Raw genomic sequence first — 22752 nt, forward strand, 5'->3', positions numbered from 1 at the left:
CAATATGGCATTCAGAGTATCAATCTCAAGAACTCCCTTCTTCATAGGTGTCCCATTATTCACAGGATTCTTTTCAGAAGTGTACATGAACTGGTTATTTGCAACCATGTCAATGAGTTCTTGAGCTTCTGCAGGCGTTTTCTTTAGGTGAATGGATCCACCTGCAGAAGTATCCAATGACATCTTTGATAACTCAGATAAACCATCATAGAATATATCCAGGATGGTCCATTCTGAAAGCATGTCAGAAGGACACTTTTTAGTCAGTCCTTTGTATCTCTCCCAAGCTTCATAGAGGGATTCACCTTCTTTCTGTCTGAAGGTTTGAACATCCACTCTAAGCTTGCTCAGCTTTTGAGGAGGAAAAAACTTGGCTAAGAAAGCCTTGACCAGCTTATCCCAAGAGTTCAGGCTATCCTTGGGTTGAGAATCCAACCACACTCTAGCTCTGTCTCTTACAGTAAAAGGGAAAAGCATGAGCCTGTAGACTTCAGGATCTACTCCATTAGTCTTAACAGTATCACAGATCTGCAAGAATTCAGTTAAGAACTGAAAAGGATCTTCAGATGGAAGTCCATGAAACTTGCAGTTCTGCTGCATCAGAGAAACTAATTGAGGTTTCAGCTCAAAGTTGTTTGCTCCAATGGCAGGAATAGAGATGCTTCTTCCATGTAAATTGGAATTAGGTGCAGTAAAGTCACCAAGCATCCTCCTTGCATTATTATTATTTTCGGCTGCCATCTCCTTTTCCTGTTCGAAGATTTCTGAAAGGTTATCTCTGGATTGTTGTAATTTAGCTTCTCTTAATTTTCTTTTCAGGGTCCTTTCAGGTTCTGGATCTGCTTCAACAAGAATGTTCTTGTCCTTGCTCCTGCTCATATGACAAAGAAGAGGGCACAGAAAAAATAATAATAATAGAGTTCCTTTATACCACAGTATAGGGATCCCTTTGTGAGTGGAAGAAAAGAGGGAGATAAAGAATGTAATGTAATGGAAGAAACACAACTGTGAGGAGGGTAGAGATGTGAGATGAGATGTTAGTAGATGAATAAATAAATAGAATAAGATGGGAGAGGGAGAATTTTCGAAAATAATTTTTGAAAAAGGGTTAGTGATTTTCGAAAATAGTTTTGGAAAAAGGTTAGTAATTTTCGAAAAATTTTGAAATCAAAAATAAAAATAATTAGTTAATTAAAATGAAATTTTTGAAAAAGAGGGAGGATATTTTTGAAAATTAGAGAAAGAGAGAGTTAGTTAGGTGGTTTTGAAAAAGATAAGAAACAAACAAAAAGTTAGTTAGTTAGTTGAAACAAATTTTGAAAAGATGAGAGAAGTTAGGAAGTTAGAAAAGATATTTTGAAATCATATTTTGAAAAAGATAAGATAAGAAGATATTTTTTAAAAAAAGATATGATTGAAATTAGTTTTTTGAAAAAGATTTGATTTTTAAAATCACAATTAATGACTTGATTCACAAGAAATCACAAGATATGATTCTAGAACTTAAAGTTTGAATCTTTCTTAACAAGCAAGTAACAAACTTGAAATTTTTGAATCAAAACATTAATTGGTGATGTTATTTTCGAAAATTTGATATAAAAATAAGAAAAAGATTTTTGAAAAATATTTTTGGAATTTTCGAAAATAACTAAGAAATTTGAAAAAGATTTGATTTTTGAAAAAGATTTTGAAAAAGATGAGATTTTTAAATTGAAAATTTGATTTGACTTATAAAAACAACTAGATTTTTAAAAATTTTTGAAAAAGTCAAACCTCATTTTCGAATTTGATGAGAGAAAAGAGGGAAAGATATTTTTTTTTTTTGAATTTTTATGATGAGAGAGAAAAACAATGAAAGTGATGCAATGCATGAAGATTTTAGATTAAAACAATGAATGCATGCAAGAATGTTATGAATGTCAAGATGAACACCAAGAACACTTTAAATGTCAAGATGAACACCAAGAACATATTTTTGAAAAATTTTTAATGCAAAGAAAACATGCAAGACACCAAACTTAGAATTCTTTAATGCTTAGACACTAAGAATTCAAGAATGCATATGAAAAACACTAAACAACACAAAACAAAAAATCATCAAGATCAAACAAGAAGACTTTACCAAGAACAACTTGAAGATCATGAAAAACACTATGAATGCATGAAATTTTCGAAAAATGCAGGATGCACATGCAATTGACACCAAACTTATAACATGACTCAAGACTCAAACAAGGACACAAAAAATATTTTTGATTTTTTTGATTTTCTAATTTTTTTGTATATTTTTTTTTTGAAAATTATTTGAAAAACAAGAATAAGGATTTCAAAATTTTTAATATGAATTCCCGGAATCTTATGCTCTAAAGCTCCAATCAAAAGGTCAGGCATGGCTTAATAGCCAGCCAAGCTTTAGTATGTAACTCAGACATGACACGCCCAACATACTCATTCCAAAGGAATTAGACATGGCTTTACATCCAGCCAGGCTTCAACATGCTTCATGAAACACTAGAATTCATTTTTAAAAATTCTGAAGACAAATAGATTTTTGAAAACATTTTTATTTTAAAATTTTTTTTTCGAAAACAGATGAGAAATTTTTGAAAGATTTTTTTTTTTGAAAAAAAATTTTTTTTGAAAAATTTTTGAAAAGAAAACGAAAAGAAAGTTACCCAATCTGAGCAACAAGATGAACCGTCAGTTGTCCAAACTCGAACAATCCCCGGCAACGGTGCCAAAAACTTGGTATGCGAAATTGCTACTCGGGTTGTGAATTGTTGTTCGAAATTGATTCCCTGGCAATGGCACCACAAACGGATTCACAGAACCATGGTCTAAACATATCTTCACAACTTCGCATAACTAACCAGCAAGTGCACTGGGTCGTCCAAGTAATACCTTACGTGAGTAAGGGTCGAATCCCACGGAGATTGTCGGTATGAAGCAAGCTATGGTCACCTTGTAAATCTCAGTCAGGCGGATATAAAATAGTAATGGAGTTTTCGAAATTAAATAATAAAATAGGGTTAGAAATACTTATGTAATTTATCGGTGAGAATTTCAGATAAGCGAATAGAGATGCTTTCGTTCCTCTGAACCTCTGCTTTCCTGCTATCTTCATCCAATCAGTCTTACTCCTTTCCATGGCTGGCTTTATGTGATACATCACCATTGTCAATGGCTACTTTTGGTCTTCTCTCGGGAAAATGATCCAAATTCCCTGTCACGGCACGGCTAATCGTCTGGAGGCATCACCCTTGTCAATGGCTTCATCTTATCCTCTCAGTGAAAATGGTCAACACACCCTGTCACGGCACGGCTATTCATCTGTCGGTTCTCGATCATGCTGGAATAGGATTTACTATGCTTTTGCGTCTGTCACTACGCCCAGCAATCGCGAGTTTGGAGCTCGTCACAGTCATTCAATCATTGAATCCTACTCGGAATACCACAGACAAGGTTTAGACCTTCCGGATTCTCTTGAATGCCGCCATCATTCTAGCTTACACCACGAAGATTCCGATTAGGAGATCTAAGAGATACTCATTCAGTCGAAGGTAGAACGGAAGTGGTTATCAGGCACGCGTTCATGGGGAATGATGATGATTGTCATGTTCATCACATTCAGGTTGAAGAGTGAATGAATATCTTAGAAGCGAAATAAGATGAATTGAATAGAAAATAGTAGTACTTTGCATTAATCTTTGAGGAACAGCAGAGCTCCACACCTTAATCTATGGAGTGTAGAAACTCTACCGTTGAAAATACATAAGTGAAAGGTCCAGGCATGGCCGAATGGCCAGCCCCTCTGATCTAAGAACCAGGCGTCCAAAGATGGTCAAAAAAAGACGTCTAATACAATAGTGAAAGGTCCTATTTATAATAAACTAGCTACTAGGGTTTACATGAGTAAGTAATTGATGCATAAATCCACTTCCGGGGCTCACTTGGTGTGTGCTTGGGCTGAGCTTGAGTGTTGCATGTGTAGAGGTCCTTCTTGGAGTTGAACGCCAGTTTTTGTGCCAGTTTGGGCGTTCAACTCTGGTTTTGGCTCCTTTTCTGGCGCTAGACGCCAGATTTGGACAGAAAGCTGGCGTTGAACGCCAGTTTACGTCGTTTATTCTTGGCCAAAGTATGGACTATTATATATTTCTGGAAAGCCCTGGATGTCTACTTTCTAACGCAATTGGAAGCGCACCATTTCGAGTTCTGTAGCTCCAGAAAATCCACTTTGAGTGCAGGGAGGTCAGAATCCAACAGCATCAGCAGTCCTTCTTCAACCTCTGAATCTGATTTTTGCTCAAGTCCCTCAATTTCAGCCAGAGAATACCTGAAATCACAGAAAATCACACAAACTCATAGTAAAGTCCAGAAATGTGAATTTAACATAAAAACTAATGAAAACATCCCTAAAAGTAACTAGATCCTACTAAAAACATACTAAAAACAATGTCAAAAAGCGTATAAATTATCCGCTCATCAATGATCCATTGCATCATGATGGGAAAAGAAGTGGAAGTTCATTAGCTGATCTCAGCCGAACTCTACAAAATTGCTAACAAAAATTCTAAAGAAGCCAGGTTGGCTTATCCAAGTGTGATATCGCTGCTCTGCAAGGATGCTGGAGTAAGGATGGGAATAACTAAGTACATCTCAGTTGAGAAGCCAATCACCAAGGCATCAATGGAAAAAGAACAAGCACAGGATGATCCCATCAAGAAGAAAACGCAGGAATTTCTCCCAGAAATCCTTCAATCTGAATATTGGGAGTATCTTGAGACGTCTGTTACCAAGATACGGGAAGCTATGGAACAAATCATAAAAGAACAGAAGGAACACAGTCAAATTCTTACCTATATGTTTAAAGAACAAGAAGAGCAAGGGCGTGACTTAAGGGACTTGAAGCGCCAGAAGTTATCTCTTGCAGGACCAAGCACCCCAAAGATCAGAGGAACCTCCGTTCTCCCAGAATAAAGGTTGTTAATTTCCAATTTCTGCCTTAACTCTGTGATAGTGTCCTTATAGAAGTTTACCTTAGGAGTCATGTAGTAGTAACTAGTGTCTATTTTGATTTTTTTTCTCCAATTAAGCTATAGTTTATTTTTCTCATCATCAGCAAACATGAATACAGTAGTAGATCTTTTGAATAAGAGGCAATAAAATTTCGAGTTTTAATAAGAGAAATTCTAATTAATTAAATGTGGTGGCAATGCTTTCTGTCTTCTGAATGAATGCTTGAACAGTGCATATGTCTTTTGAATTTGTTGTTTAAGACTGTTAAATATGTTGGCTCTTGAAAGAATGGTGAGCATGAGACATGTTATTGATAATCTGAAAAATCATAAAAATGATTCTTGAAGCAAGAAAAAGCAGCAAAGAACAAAGCTTGCAGAAAAAAAATATATATAATAAAATAGGCGAAAAAAAATAGAAAGAAAAAGAAAAAGCAAGCAGAAAAAGTCAAAAGCTCTTAAAACCAAGAGGCAAGAGCAAAAAGCCAATAACCCTTAAAACCAAAAGGCAAGGGCAAATAAAAAGGATCCCAAGGCTTTGAGCATCAGTGGATAGGAGGGCCTAAAGGAATAAAATCCTGGTCTAAGCGGCTAAACCAAGCTGTCCCTAACCATGTGCTTGTGGCGTGTAGGTGTCAAGTGAGAACTTGAGACTGAGCGGTTAAAGTCAAGGTCCAAAGCAAAAAGAAGAGTGTGCTTAAGAACCCTGGACACCTCTAATTGGGGGCTTTAGCAAAGCTGAGCCACAATCTGAAAAGGTTCACCCAATTATGTGTCTGTGGCATTTATGTATCCAGTGGTAATACTGGAAAACAAAGTGCTTAGGGCCACGGCCAAGACTCATAAAATAGCTGTGTTCAAGAATCATCACACTGAAATAGGAGAATCAATAACACTATCTGAATTCTAAGTTCCTATAGATGCCAATCACTCTGAGCTTCAATGGATAAAGTGAGATGCCAAAACTGTTCAGAAGCAAAAAGCTACTAGTCCCGCTCATCTAATTAGAATCTGAGCTTCACTCAAAAACTCTGAGATATTATTGCTTCTCAACTTATTAGTCTTCTATTTTATTTGTCTAGTTGCTTGAGGACAAGCAACAGTTTAAGTTTGGTGTTGTGATGAGCGGATATTTTATACGCTTTTTGGGGTTAATTTCATATAGCTTTTAGTATGTTTTAGTTAGTTTTTAGTTTATTTTCATTAGTTTTTAGGAAAAATTCATATTTCTGGACTTTACTATGAGTTGTGTGTTTTTCTGTAATTTCAGGTATTTTTCTGGCTGAAATTGAGGGAGCTGAGCAAAAATCTTATTCAGGCTGAAAAAGGACTGCTGATGCTGTTGGATTCTGACCTCCCTACACTCAAAATGAATTTTCTGGAGCTACAGAACTCAAAATGGCGTGCTTCCAATTGCGTTGGAAAGTAGACATCCAGAGCTTTCCAGCAATATATAATAGTCCATACTTTTCTCAAGCATAGACGACGTAAACTGGCGTTCAACGCCAGTTCTCTGCCCAATTCTGGCGTCCAGCGCCAGAAAAGGATCAAAAGTTAGAGTTCAACGCCACAAAAGGATCCAAAACTGGCGTTGAACGCCCAAAACAGCCTTATGCACGTGAGAAGCTTTAGTCTCAGCCCCAACACACACCAAATGGGCCCCAGAAGTGGATTTCTGCACTATCTATCATAGTTTACTCAATTTCTGTAAACCTAGGTTACTAGTTGAGTATTTAAACAACTTTTAGAGACTTATTTTGTATCTCATGATATTTTTAGATCAAAACTTTGTATTCTTTGACGGCATGAGTCTCTAAACTCCATTGTTGGGGGTGAGGAGCTCTGCTGTGTCTCGATGAATTAATGCAAGTATTTCTGTTTTCCATTCAAACACGCTTGTTCCTATCTAAGATGTTCATTCGCGCTTAACTGTGATGGAGGTGATGATCTGTGACACTCATCACCTTCCTCAAACTATGAACGTGTGCCTGACAACCACCTCCGTTCTATATCCAATTGAATGAGTATCTCTTAGATCTCTTAATTAGAATCTTCGTGGTATAAGCTAGAACTGATGGCAGCATTCATGAGAATCCGGAAAGTCTAAACCTTGTCTGTGGTATTCCGAGTAGGATTCAATGATCGAATGACTGTGACGAGCTTCAAACTCGCGAGTGCTAGGCGTTAGTGACAGACGCAAAAGGACGAAGAATCCTATTCCAGTATGATCGAGAACCGACAGATGATTAGCCGTGCTGTGACAGAGCATGTGAGCATATTCTTCACTGAGAGGATGGGATGTAGCCATTGACGACGGTGAATCCCTACATACAGCTTGCCATAGGAGGACGTGCGTGCGTGAACAAGAAGACAGAGGAAAGCTGAGATTCAGAAGACAAAGCATCTCCAAAACTCCAACATATTCTCCATTACTGCATAACAAGTAACCTTTAATCCATGCTCTCTTGTTTATTCGCAATTCAACTGATAAACATAATTGACTTCCTGACTAAGATTTACAAGATAACCATAGATTGCTTCAAACCAACAATCTCCGTGGGATTCGACCCTTACTCACGTGAGGTATTACTTGGACGACCCAGTGCACTTGCTGGTCAGTGGTACAAGTTGTGAAAAGTGTGATTTACAATTTGTGCACCACTTACCTACATGTTGTAGCTACCATTAATCAAGGAAGAAGGTTTGAAAAGTGGCAATAGCAGGATTTGAACAGTAAAAGGTGCGGGAAGTATCATCCTGGAGTTCCGTGCAGATCAAGACTTGGGGTATGCTATTTTTGTTGACAGCCCGGGCACTTGGCCAGTAATTGTCCAGAGAAGAAGAAATATGAGACTGGTAGGAAACAGCAGCCAAGGAGAGTGTATACCAATTCTGCAGCAGGTGCTGAGGGATCTGAGACACTGATTAGAGGTAACTATGAAATGGCTAGTAAAATCTTAAATGCTTTATTTGATTCAGGAGCAACACATTCATTTATTTCATTTGAAAAAGGCTAATGAATTAAGACTGACAATGGTGGTTTTAGGTTTTGATTTGAAAGTGCACAATCCTACTCATGAAGCTATGGTGACTAGGTTAAGATGTCCACAAGTTCCATTTTGAGCACAACAATGTGAATTTGTGCAGGATTTGATTTGTTTGCCGATGACTGGTCTTGATCTTATCTTGGAATTGGATTGGTTATCCAAGAATCATGTTTTGCTTGATTGTTCTGAGAAGTCAGTACATTTTATGCCGAAAGGGTTAGAAGCACCGGTTGTGGTGAATAGTTACTATTTGAACTTGATGATAGTAAATTGTTCTAGAACTGAATGTCAAGGTATCATGTTATTAACTGCGGGGGTATCAGGTGATGATCAGAGTTTAGAGCAGATTTCGGTTGTATGTGAATTTCCAGAAGTATTTCCGGAGGATATTAATGAATTTCCACCTAACCAGGAGGTTGAATTTGCAATTGAGTTGGTGCCTAAAGCTGGTCCGATTTTGAGTACTCCTTACAGGATGTCACCTCTAGAAATGGCTGAACTGAAGGTTCAACTGGAAGATCTGTTGGGTAAGCATTTTATTCGACCAAGTGTTTCTCCGTGGGGAGCGCCAGTGTTACTGGTAAAGAAGGATAGGAGTATGCACTTATGTGTTGATTATCGACAACTAAATAAGATTACTGTGAAGAATAAATATCTATTACCTAGAATCGACGACCTAATGGATTAGTTACAGGGTGCCGGTGTGTTCTCTAAGATTGATTTGTGATCCGGGTATCATCAGATAAGGGTTAGAGGTGAAGATATTCTGAAAACTGCTTTTAGGACACGTTATGGTCATTATGAGTATACCGTGATGTCTTTCGGGTTAACCAACGCTCCAGCAGTATTCATGGATTATATGAACAGGATTTTCTGGCTGTACCTGGACAAGTTTGTTATTATCTTCATTGATGATATTCTTGTTTACTCTAAGACTGAAGAGGAGCATGCTATTCACTTACGAACTGTGCTGCGAATTCTGAAAGACAGGAAGTTATATGCTAAGTTATCTAAATGCAAGTTCTGGAAGAGTGAGGTGAAGTCTCTCGGTCACGTAGTGAGCAAGCAAGGAATAGTTGTGGATCCTACTAAGGTAGAAGCAGTAATGAATTGGGAGTGACCAACTTCAGTAATAGAGATCAGGAGTTTTCTAGGTTTGGCGGGGGTATTATTGAAGATTCATTAAGGGATTTTCACAGCTCGCCTTACCTTTAACTAAGTTGACTAGGAAAGATATGCCTTTTGTCTGGACTTCGGAGTGTGAGGAGAATTTTCAAGCATTGAAGCAAAGGTTGACTACTGCACCCGTGTTAGTATTGCCTGAGCCAAGTGACCTGTTTGAAGTGTACTATGATGCATCACTAAAGGGTTTGGGGTGCATTCTATTGCAGGACCGAAATGTTGTAGCATACGCCTCACGGCAGTTAAGGTCGCATGAGATGAACTATCCGACTCACGACTTAGAACTTGCTGCCGTTGTGTTTGCTCTGAAGATCTGGAGGCATTATCACTATGGCGTTAAGTTTCACGTTTTCTCAGACCATAAGAGTTTGAAGTATCTATTTGAGCAGAAAGAGTTGAATATGCATCAGAGGAGGTGGATGGAGCTTCTGAAAGACTATAATTTCGAATTGAATTACCATCCTGGAAAAGCGAACGTTGTGGCGGACGCCTTGAGTCAGAAATCTTTATATGCAGCTTGGATGATGCTGTGAGAAGAAGAGTTACTAAAAACATTTCAAGGTTTGAAACTGGGAGTTAGGGAAGAATCCGAAATTCTGTGTTTAAGTCAGTTACAAATTTCAAGTGATTTTAAATCAGAACTTTTGAAGGCTCATCAAGATGGTGAAGTATTACATAAAGTATTGCCGGCAATTGAGCAAGGAAAACAGTGGAGAGTGTCAGAAGATAAGAATGGTTTATGGAGGTTCAAGAATCGAATTATTGTGTCAGATGTCGGAGATCTGTGACAAAGTATCTTAAAAGAAGCTCATAAGAGCGGGTTTTCAATCCATCCAGGAAGCACCACAATGTATCAAGATCTAAAAGTAATGTTCTGGTGGCCAGGAATGAAGAATGATGTGGCATTGCATGTATCCAAATGTTTAACATGTCAGAAAGTTAAAATTGAGCATCAGAGACCATCAGGAATCCTTCAGCCTTTAGAGATTCCACAATGGAAATAGGAGAGTATCGCAATGGATTTCATGACAGGTTTGCCTAGGACTCGGACCGGTTACGATGCTATTTGGGTGGTTGTGGATCGACTAACAAAATCAGCTCACTTTCTCCCCATTTGAATAAGTTGCATAATGGAAGAATTGGCTCGAATGTACATTAAAGAGATTGTCAGATTGCATGGCGTACCTTCTACCATTATATCTAACGGAGACCCTCATTTCACATCAAAGTTCTGGGGAGCCTTTTAGCGTGTATTTGGGACTCAGTTAAGTTTGAGTACTGTATATCACCCTTAAACAGATGGTCAATCAGAGAGAACTATCCAGACCTTGGAGGATATGCTAAGGGCTTGTGTTTTGGACCAGTTTGCGAGCTGGAATTGGTATATGCCACTAGTGGAGTTTGCTTATAATAATATGTACCATGTGAGCATCAGAATGGCTCCATATGGGGATCTATATGGCAGAAAATGTCAATCTCCTCTATGTTGGTATGAAACTGGAGAAAGAAGTTTATTAGGGCCTGAGATGATAGCTGAAACTACTGAGCAGATAAAGAAGATTTGTAGCCAAATGCTTATAGCCCAAAGCCATCAGAAGAGCTATGCTGATCAAAGGTGAAAGCCTTTGGAATTTGAGGAAGAGGAGCATGTCTTTTTGAAGGTTACACTAACCACTGGAGTGGGAAGAACCATTAAGACTAAGAAACTGAATCTCCGTTATATTGGACCGTTCGAGATCCTGAAAAGAATTGAGCCGATGGCTTATAGGATTGCTTTACTGCCATATCTTTCAAACTTGCATGACGTGTTTCATGTGTCACAGCTTCGGAAGTATACTCCTGACGCAAGTCATGTTCTAGAACCAGAACCGATTCAAGTGAGAGAAGATCTAACACTTCCAGTAATCCCAGTGAGAATTGATGACATTAGCGTTAAACGATTACGCGGGAAGGAAGTATCACTGGTAAAAGTAGCTTGGAGTCGAGCTGGTATTGAGGAACATACTTGGGAACTCGAATCAGATATGTGGAAAGACTACCCAAACCTCTTTTCAGGTAACTGATAAACCCTGTTTTAAGGGTTTATCTTGTGTTGAATTTAGAGCATTTTGATAACCTTTCCTCACATTTATTCAATGAATTAGCATAGTTTTGTGATTGTCTCCGTATTTGTGCTTAGATGTGAAAACATACTTTTTAGACCTTTAAATTGATAGTTTTAATCTTCCTTTAATTCTACAAGATGCCTTGATGTGTTTGCTAGTGATTCCAGATTGAAAAGGGCTAGGAAAGGATCAAAAGAATGAAAGGAAAGCATACAAAGTGGAGAAATCATGAAAAGCCAAAGATTTGGAAAAGCTCATGGATGCACACGGGTACTGTGCGCCTACGTGCAGATTGCGAAATGCTCCAGGAATGCCTACGCGCACCGTACGCGTACGCGCCGAAGGCCACACGTGATTTTTAAAAAAGAACTCGTGCATGGTGATTTTGGAGGGTTTTTGGCCCCATTTGGAGCTGAGTTTTTGGCGGGAAAAGGCTAAATAGACCTAGGATTGAAGGGGAAGGCATCATTCACACATTAGGATTAGTTTTTAGTTAGTTTTAGAGAGAGAAGCTCTCACTTCTCTCTAGGATTAGAATTAGGTTTAGGTTTAGGTTAATCTCTTCTTAGATCTAGAATGAATTCATGCTTTGATTTACTTTTCCTTTATAATTTCTTGTTCCTCTACTTCTCCTCTTTCTAATTTTGTATTTCATTCTTGTAATTGTTTACTTTGTTGTTGATGCACTCTTCCTTCTTCTATTTTTCCTTTAATGCAATTTGAGGTAATTCATGTAGATCTTGTTTTCTTTGATTGTTGTTGTTAATTCTTTGCATTTAATTGTTGTTAGAATTCATTCTTGTTGTTGAATCACTATGCTTTTCTTTTGTGCCTTCCAAGTGTTTGTTGAAATGTTTGAGAAGATGCTAGAGTAGATTTTAGTGCTCTTGGCTTGGGAAGGTAACTTAGGAACTCTTGAGTTACTAATGTCCAAGTAATTGATAGTTGATAGCCATTAGCTCTAATTCTCACTAATTCAATTAGTGGAGAGCTAGGACTTATGGACTTGGATTGATATAGCTCACTTGACTTTCCTTTACTACTAGTTAGAGGATGATTTAGTGAGATTGATCCTTGAAATTATCATGTTGTGGTTAGTGATAAGGATAGAGAGTACCAAACCATGCCAAGACCGTTTTATCATTTCATTTCCATTGTCATTTACTTTCCTTGTTCCCTAATCAAAACCCCAAAATATACATGTCCATAACCAATAACAAGAACACTACCCTGCAATTCCTTTGAGAGACAACCCGAGGTTTAAATACTTTGGTTTATAGATTTTAGGGGTTTGTACTTGTGACAACCAAATGTTTGTATGAAAGGATTATTTGTTGGTTTAGAAACTATACTTGCAACGAGACTTTATTTGTGAATTCTAAACCGTCAAAAATCCCATTCATCAAAATGGCGCCGTTGTCAGGGAGTTGCAATGGTGTTATGTTATTGGTTATTGTATATATGTGAATAGTGTGAATAGGTTTGTCTCTTGTTTGTTTTCTAGTTTTTGTTAGTTTTATTTTGTTTTCCCACTATGAATTCTCACCTTGGCTATGAGTTGGGTTCTCACTATATTGTAGGAAATGTGGACTTTAATAACAACATGTACCAAGGATGGAACACTTCAAGATGGGAGGAGCCTCAAGGAAGTGATCACTCCTATTGGCAACAACCTCCGGATACTTATAGGTATAATTCACATCCTAATGCATGCCAATTCAACGGCTATGGTGAATTTTTTTGTGATAATCAAGTACCACCACCATATGCCTATGAACCTTATCCTCAACATGAACCTCAACCATACTCACAAGCCCATTTTTTCCAAACACCTTCTTGTGACCCATATCCATCATATGATCAATCACACATACCACATCCTTGTGACCGTTACGAGCAAGAACCTTTAGAACCACCACAATTCCGTTATGATTCCTATGAAGAACCACCTCAATACACACCATCTCCATACTCTTACTATAAAGAACCACCTTCTCATTATGAACCCTTTCTCCAAAATAATGAACCTTCCTATCCACCCCAAGCCCCAATAGATGATTCTTTCACTTTGCTACTTCAAGGACACGCGGATATGCAAAGGAATACCCTAGAGTTTGTGACTAATTTGACCAAGGTAGTGCATACTTTAGCCTACCAATGCTTGAACACTCAAGATGTTTCCGTGGACACATGTAAAAAATCAAAAGATGAGCAAAGTATGAAAGAGAGATTGGAAAATACGGTGAAGAAGGAAGAGTTGAACTTTGTATTGGAGCAATTGGAGAAGCCTAGGGTCATTGAAGAAAAGGAAGAAGTGGTTGAAGATCTAGGAGATGCGGAACCACCATGGAAGTCTCAACAACCTCCGGAACATATAAAGATTGAAGAATATGAGAAGGTTGATGAAGAGATGGACTCAATCATCAATGATTTCTTAGCAAACATTGAATCCTCTCCCATGGGACATGAAAGTGACTTTATTGAAGACAACTCAACACCAAATGATGTTGGTGATCTCATTGAAGACTCTTCCATCAAAGATGAAGTTGATATGGAAGTAGATTTCACACAAACTCCTAAATTTGATTCGATTGATGAGGAGGAGGCATTGGAAGAAGTCATCAAGCAAGAAGAAGATGAAAGAAGTTGTCAAGAGGTGGAGATACCCAAAGAAGAGCATAAGAAAGTTGACCGTGCATTGTCTAAGTGTGGAGAAGTTTCCCTCCCTAAACCACCATCTAACATATCATTTAAGTGGGTAAAAATCTTACCCCTAAGCATTACTTTCTCACTTGAATATGGCTTGATTGAAATGGATGGGCAACTTAGAGCTCTTTGTAGACCTAAGAGTAAGAAGAAGTTGTGTAGTTGGAAGTTAGGAATTAGGCTCACTGAGGTCAAAGCTTCAAAGTATAGGAACCATGATTGGAGGAATGCTACTTCACGTGGGTCTATGAAGAAGACTTGGTGCACTAAAGAGAATTCTATTTGTCAACCACCCGAATGAAAAATTCATGAAGAACAACTAGAAGACGGGTGCGAAAATAAGATATGGGATCCCGGATCGAAGCATGTAGACCAACCATGGGAGCTCATATCTTGGGTGGAACTCCATCCAAACTTGGTGAAGATGGTTGGAATTTCTGTCAACCATTTGAGGAGCAAAGATCCTTGGAGATTCAAGGATGAGTACAAGCATAAGCCACCATGACAAAGAGCTTCCCAAATGTCTAACTTAAGGACTTAAACTAAAAGTGCTTGATGGGAGACACCCCACCATGGTAAACTCTTTCCACTCTCTTACATTTTTTGATTAATAAGTGAATTGAGTTACCATTGTAGGTAGTTTTCTTTCCATATATTTTTTTCAAGAAATTGGTTGTAGGTTGCTTGTGGAGCAAGTCTCTTTTGCTTGTATTTGAAGATTCTCAAAAAGCTAAAAAAGATTTGGTCATTTTGTATTTTTGGCTAATTTTGAGCTGTAGGTAGTATTAGGAAAATTTTGAGCTGTTTTTGTTATTTCTGAAAAAAAAAGAAGAAGAGGGGCAGGGACGCGAACGCACGCTGTGTGCGCGCGCGTCCATCCGCGAATGCAGCCCCATACATTTTCTAGAGAGTTGGGCCATCCTTGAGCCTACACTAAGCTAATCGCATAACCTCATTCACGCGTGTACGCACTGTATGCATATGCGTCGATGCGCATATTTTGCAATGCACGCGGAAACGCACATACCGCTTGCGCGTCAATGCGCTGACGAAATTCCCAGGCCTATAACCTAAGAGTTGTGCTAACTCTAGGCTAGCATTAAGCCTCTGGCCCAACTCACCCCACGCGGACACGCACTGTATGCGTCCACGCCCGTGCCTACATCCCCCATCTACGCGAAAGCGCACTTGATGCTTCCGCACCACTCGCTCATCTTCCCATCCGCGTGGACGCGGATGGTGCGCGCACACATGGATTCAAATTAATTAATCCCAAGGACGCGAGAACCCTAGCACAGTCGCACACTTCCACCCTCTTCTCTTCAACGTTCAATCTCCCCTCTCATTCTCTCAAACCTCCATAGCCACCCCGCTCCCTGGTACATCAAAGGAGTGAAAGGAAAGCATACAAAGTGGAAAAATCATGAAAAGCCAAAGATTTGGAAAAGCTCATGGATGCGCGCGTGCACTGTGCGCCTACGTGCAGATTGGGAAATGCTCCAGGAATGCGTACACGCACCGTACGAGTACGCGCCGAAGGCTGCACGTGATTTTTAAAGAAGAACTTGTGCCTGGCGATTTTTGAGGGTTTCTGTCCCCATTTGGAGCTGAATTTTTGGCGGAAAAAGGCTAAATAGACCAAGGATTGAAGGGGAAGGCATCATTCACATATCTTACACCATTACACACATTAGGATTAGTTTTTAGTTAGTTTTAGAGAGAAAAGCTCTCACTTCTCTCTAGGATTAGAATTAGGTTTAGGTTTAGGTTAATCTCTTCTTAGATCTAGAATGAATTCATTCTTTGATTCACTTTTCCTTTTGTAATTCTTCTTCTTCTACATCCCTTCTCTCTACTTTAGCATTTAATTCTTGTAATTCTCTACTTTTATGTTGATGCACTTTTGTTTCTTCCATCTTCCTTTAATGCAATTTATGATTCATCTTCCTTTATTGTTGATTTGCTTTGTTGTTGTTTAATTCCTTGCAATTGAGTAGTGTAGATTTAATTTCCTTGCAATTTTACTATACTTTCCTTTTACGCCTTCCAAGTGTTTGTTGAAATGCTTGAGAAGATGCTAGAGTAGATTTTAGTGCTCTTGGCTTGGAAAGGTAACTTAGAAATTCTTGAGTTACTAATGTCCAAGTAATTGATAGTTGATAGCCATTAACTCTAATTCTCACTAATTTAATTAGTGGAGAGCTAGGACTTATGGACTTGGATTGGTATAGCTCACTTGACTTTCCTTTACTACTAGTTAGAGGATGACTTAGTGGGATTGATCCTTGCAATTATCATGTTGTGGTTAGTGATAGGGATAGAGATCCTTGACCACCAAACCTTGCCAAGACCGTTTTATCATTTACATTTCCATTGCCATTTATTTTCATGTTTCTCATCCAAAACCCCAAAAATATACAACTCATAACCAATAACAAGGACACTACCCTGCAATTCCTTTGAGACACGACACGAGGTTTAAATACTTCGGTTTATAATTTTAGGGGTTTGCACTTGTGACAAACAATCTTTTGTATGAAAGGATTATTGTTGGTTTAGAAACTATACTTGCAACGAGATTTCATTTGTGAATTCTAAACCGTCAAAAATCTATTCACCAGTAACTAAACCTGAATTTTGAGAGCAAAATTCTTTGTTAGGTGGGTAGGATGTAAACCCCGTTGAATTAGTAAATAATTAGTCAATAAATTAATTTTTAATAAAAAAATTAGAAATGTAAATATTATATTAAATTAGAATAGAACTCATCAAAATACAAATTTTGACACTAATTTCAAAAAATTCGGCCCAAGATTGGACCGAACAGGCCGAACCGGTTGAATTGAACACAAACCGGGCCCGTAGGCCCAACCGACCCAGCACACTTAAATGACCCACGGCTTCTTCCTCCCCACATTTCAGCAAGAATACGCTGAAGCCATAACAGGGAAAAGAAGAAAAGAAATTTCCCTAACCTTACGCTTCTTTCAAATCACCGTATCTCCTCCGTCCGAGCTCCGATCATCGCACTATTTGCGGTCAAGCGACCACCGTGTCGAGATCTATGTTTCTACTAGAACAATTTTATAGGTGATTCGCTTATTCACTCTCAGCCACTTCTTCCCCCAATTTTCGAAAATCATATAGAGGTGTTGAATTTCTTTGCTTTTTGATGTTTTACGATCCAATTAGCTTGAGAAAAGCGTTCACTCTTGCTTATATGAAGCATGGGTAAGGTGAGGATTTTATAATTTTATTTAAATATTCTAAATTTGTGCTTTGGGTATTAAATTAGATGTATATGTGTTATGAATATGTATTAGATTGTGAATAAATAATTGGAGTTTGAAATTGTGGATATTGGAACTTGGAGGAAGCTATTTTATTGAACTTTTGAGGGTTGTGTTTATTTTAGTAAGTTGCCTTGGATAATACGCAAAAAACCGGCCAAGGTATGGTTTAGGTTTCTTGCATTTAATATATAATGTTCCGTGAAAACTTAGGCTAGATGACCACAGGATAGGTTGGAATGTGTGTGTATGTATTTATTACTTAGTGTCTTGTTAAGAAGTATGTTTTGGTTTGATGCTTTGTGTCTGGTTGGTGATGCTTGATGGATTGTAGTTTAGTGATTTGAGGATTTAAACATATAAATTTAGGACTTGTGAGCTATGGTTTTGGTTGATGGATTTTGGGAAGTGTATGTGTATTATTGTTGATTTGAGCTATGGATTATTATGGTGGTTATTTTGATAATAAGGAAGGATATACTATGTTGACAATTGTAGAATTGGTAATGAATGGAATGAGGTTTTTGAATGGAATGAGGTTTAGGAAGTTTGTGAAATTTTGGTTTTGGACCGAACTTTGGTGAGCTATAACTTGGCCTCCGGACTCTCAAATGATTTCAAACTTATTTTGATAAAAAATTGGGTTCGTGAAGTTTATGCTGTTCGAAGAACGGTTGAAAAATAATTTAAAATGATTAAGTTACGCTCGACGGAAGTTTTGGTTTGGAATAGGCAATTCTACAGTTTTCTACTGAATCAGATTTTTGGAAAACGTACGCCCACGCGTACGCGTGGCATGGAATTTTTTACTATGCGTACGCGAGTGGTTCTATGCGTATGCATAATGAACCAGCAAGTATGTCCACGTGTACGCATGGCCCACACATACGCGTGAGCCACGCGTACGCGTGGCCCCTATTCCAGTAAACATGGTTTTCTGAGTTTTAAACTCTATTTCAAACTTCTAAACCTCTAGTTTCTTTCCTTTAGTCATAAATAATAGTATTAAACTTGATAATCAGACGAAGTTAGGAAATGAGAATAACTTGGAGGTGAAGTAAAGCTGAAAAAAGTGATGAATTGAATATGAAATGCTATGAATGATTATGTATGATATTTGGCTTGAATAATCAAATGATATGGAATACGAGATTCCCTGGGTAAAGTACCGTAGCTTGCCACCACGTGTACCAGGTCAAAAACTCGATACTTTGTTGACCCTACGACGTAAGGGTGACCGGGCACTTATAAATTCCCGGGAATGTTACCCCCATTGAGAAATATTGATTATTTGTGAAAAAGCTATGCATAGACTCTTGGGGATGCACGTCGAGGGACAGTCCAAGGGTTTAGCAAACTGGACTTGTTGGGTTGGCTTGATAACGGACAAATGAGACTCATCAGCCATAGGACAGGCATGCATCATGTGCATATTACTTGAATTACTTTTTTTTGTATTAACTGGATGTGCCTAAGTGTATTTGCTATATTAAATGTATATTTGTTACTTGCAGTACTTGTAACCTTCTTGTGCTTGCCTTTATCTGCTTATTTGTCTGTGATATGTTGTCAGAGATGGAGATATGGAGGAAAGGCAGTAAGACTTAGGTTCAAGATTAAGTTAAGATAGGCTTAGTTACTCTTAGAAAACCACCTTTTATGGCTTCTGTTTAATAATTTAAGCTTTATAATCTAAGTGTCGGCATTCTAGAATTGCCTCTGGCATTCCCAGGACCTTATATCTTATATGTGTGGCACCTTTACCATGCTGAGAACCTCTGGTTCTTACCCCATACTATGTTGTTGTTTTTCAGATGCAGGTCGAGAGGCACCTCCTTAGGCCTCTGAGTTTCTGAAGCGAAGTGGTTATCGGGTTACTTTTTGGCTTGTATAGTCATATATATATATATGTACTTAGTATTCTCTCTGCATGACTTGTTCCTTTTGATCCTCTTAGGGGCTTATGGAGAGACAGGATTTTGTTTATATAAATTTGGGTTTTGGATATGTATATATATGTGTATATATTCTCCGGCCAGCCTTGACTTCGCGGGCTGAGTTAGGAGCTTGTTATTTTGTATCTTTCACCCTCTATTCCTACTTTTGTTATCTTATGCTTCATAGCTATAGCTTTCTTAGTATGCAAGTTAACTCGTTTCCTAAGCATTCGCTTTTATTTTTGCGATTTTTATTTTCTGTTCTCCAAGGCTCCTAGTTTATTATATTCATTCTGCTATTATATGTACACGTTTTATTTTAGAGGTCGTAATATCACACCACGTCTATTTTACGACTTAAGTGTAAAGCTCCGTGTGGTAGGATGTTACACATACACTAAGCCTACCATCACTCTTTCATCTATTTCTTTTATTTTTTCAATTAGCATTATCCATCTAACCCCTTTAATGACTTGTTGTACCTCTAGAAATATCTTTTTCCAACTACAAATTAGTCCTCCAAAGTTATATTATATAACAAAAGTATATATCTTATAATAAAATCAATAATAAACATTATGTGTGTATACTTCAATTATGTATATTCAATTATTAATATTTTTTATATTATATAATACTATTTTATTTTTAAAATAATTTATTTTAATATAAATATATATAATATTTATTAAATTTAAACTTTAAAGGTCAAACTTTTTTTAGTTTATTGTGAGCTGATGGGGAGCCGGGTTGATAATGAACTTGTGATATTGCGGATGGATGATGAGACTGAAACTTGATAATGAATGATTATGGTTAATGGGATAAGTATAAACAGACTCGTGCTATGAGTAGTGACTTCCGAGACTGATTATGTATTTGTGACATGCATTGTTGTGGTAAGTTGCTATGCGCCTCGGGTAAGAGTTGTGGCAGTTTTCCGCTTGTCGAGGTAGCGGTGTCGGGGTAGGGGTTGAGGCAGTCTTCCGCCTGCATTGAGATGTGAGGACTGAGGCAGTCTCCCGCTCACATAACTTTTCTGCCACTAGAGTGAACTCAGGCACTCTAACCCAAAAGAGTGTGCTAGGCACTATAACTCACGGGGCACAAGATAAAGTGTTGGGCACTAGAAATACTGAGCAAGGCATTATAACCCTAGTCGTGGCAGAAAGGCAACATCCCAGGGATGTGTTGGATTGGCATTTTGAACCGACAAGTGATATCACGAGCCAAATAGAATAGACATTCATTATATGCATCTTTTACATGTTTGCTTGCTTTGATTACTTGAGTTATGCCTATTTGAATAACATGTCTAAATGCTAGTTGATTTACCTGCCATATATGTATACTATTTGTACTTTACTTGTTTGCATTATATGTGTTTTACTGGCGTTGAGGAGGATCGGTGGGAGGTGGCGATAGAATCGCTTAGAGGTTTGGCTGGTGAAGACTATGGAACAACAGTGTTAGTTTAGTTAGAAATTTCCTAAGTTAGATTATCCTGTTTCATTATGGTTTTAAGATTATGATTTTAAATTTAGCATTGCTTTAAGTTTGAATCTTAGGTTTGATGTGAAGTTTTAGAATTGCCTCTGGCGTCCCGGAACCTTATATCTTATATATTGGGTATTGTTACCATACTGAGAACCTCCGGTTCTCATACCATATGTTGTTGTTATTTTTCAGATGCAGGTCGTAACCCACCTCGGTGAGTTGCTAATGGTGACAGAGCGGAGGATCTCTCTTGATATCTCTTTTGTGTATTTTGGATATTTTGTTATAGACTCTCTCTCACTTTTATATCTTTGTTGCCATAGAGCTTGACTTTGGGAGATAAGTTATATATGCTGTTTTAACTCAAAAACTTTGTATCGTTTGATATATGTCGCTAGTCGGCCTAAACTCCGCGGGCTACAACTAGAGATCTTATGACTATCATACTTTTATATATATATATATATATATATATATATATATATATATATATATATATATATATATATATATATATATATATATATATATATATATATATATATATGTGTGTGTGTGTGTGTATTATGTCTTATGTGTATCTTGTGCACTTACGCTTCTAGTTATCGTGTGAACGCTTCACGCTTTTCTATTTCTGTTTTGAGCTAAAATTCTTCATCGAACTTATCATATTATTATTATTATTATTATTCCTTTCTATATGTATATATTATCATATAAGCCTTAGAACTATCGTGGCACTTAGTTATCCTTTACTTTACAGCATGAGGTAAGACTTAGGGTAATTAGAATGTTACATATTGGCTAAAAAAATTTGAATTTTGTTGAAAATATTATTTATCTAGACTGAAAAACCCTTTTAAATTAAAAAATCAGGTTTCTCTGAGTTGGTTCGAGAGTTCTATGCTAACATGTACTATCATGAAGAAACTATTCATTCATATGTAAAAGGTCGCAAAATTTATTTAAACAAAGATTTAATCAGTGAAGCCTTAGATTATTATGACCTAGGTGTAAATGCTTACACCTCTAGTAAGTGGATAATGATCTTAGCATTTCACACAAAGATATTTTGGCCAATGTATGTGTGAACATTTTTCTCATGAATGGTGTCACTCCAAATTACTGGTCTCTAGGTCCTGTTAGAGCCTAGCTGCACTGAATCATCACTCATATTCTCTTGTCTTAAAGTGGTTCTTATAAAAAAGTTACTCTCTACGACATCTTAGTTATATATGTCATTGTCAATAAAGGTGAAATCTCTTTTGTATACTTGATGATGCGTCACATTTATTATTGCATTGGCAGTGACAAAAATATTTTCTTACCATATGACATATTTTTAACTTGTTTTTTCGAACATTTTGGTGTTGATCTAACTGATGAGAAACAAGAGAATAGGACTTTTTATTCGAAAGGCGGTAGTGCAGTAAAACAATCTAAAACAAAAGGGACTAGAACTGGAAAGAACACTGTCATAAAAGAAGAAGAAGATGAAAATCTTTCTCCACCCTCAACTACCAGTGTATTCTCCTTCAACAAGTATTTGGTCAATAGCGTAGTAAAAGATGTTCTTTAAGAATTTATGAATTTGATCAAACATCTCATCAACTCGAGCAACCAAGCAAGAAAATTGGAAGTTGAAGATGAAAATTTCTTGAGAAATTCTCAAGACCGAGTTAAAGTACTTCTCAAATATATTGATTCTTTGAAAAATGAACCGATTCAATCTGATCAAGAAAAAGAAGAGATCTTGAAAAAAGAGTATGAGGGATCTGATATTTAGACTATTGTCTCTATTGCTGCTGCCTAAAATCTATTTTTGTTGTGTCTATGTTATGATCTTTTAATACTTCTTTTTTTTTATCTGGATGACTGTAATCTGAGTAGTAGAATTTAAACATTAAGCTAGTGATTTTTTATGCCTAACAATATTTTATGCAGGATATATTTCACCTCCTTGATAACAAAAG

General features: G+C 37.4%; 1 non-coding gene across 1 annotated transcript; it reads left to right on the forward strand.

The window, feature by feature from the left end:
* The first annotated feature begins 237 nt into the window (after positions 1-237).
* On the forward strand, positions 238-345 carry LOC148547807 (small nucleolar RNA R71). Its single transcript, XR_015898896.1, has one exon. It is a non-coding gene; the product is annotated as a small nucleolar RNA R71 (small nucleolar RNA).
* Positions 346-22752: the final 22407 nt, after the last annotated feature.

Source organism: Arachis ipaensis, chromosome B8 (assembly GCF_059453495.1).
Source record: "Arachis ipaensis isolate K30076 ecotype BB chromosome B8, ASM5945349v1, whole genome shotgun sequence".
Taxonomy (NCBI): domain Eukaryota; kingdom Viridiplantae; phylum Streptophyta; class Magnoliopsida; order Fabales; family Fabaceae; genus Arachis; species Arachis ipaensis.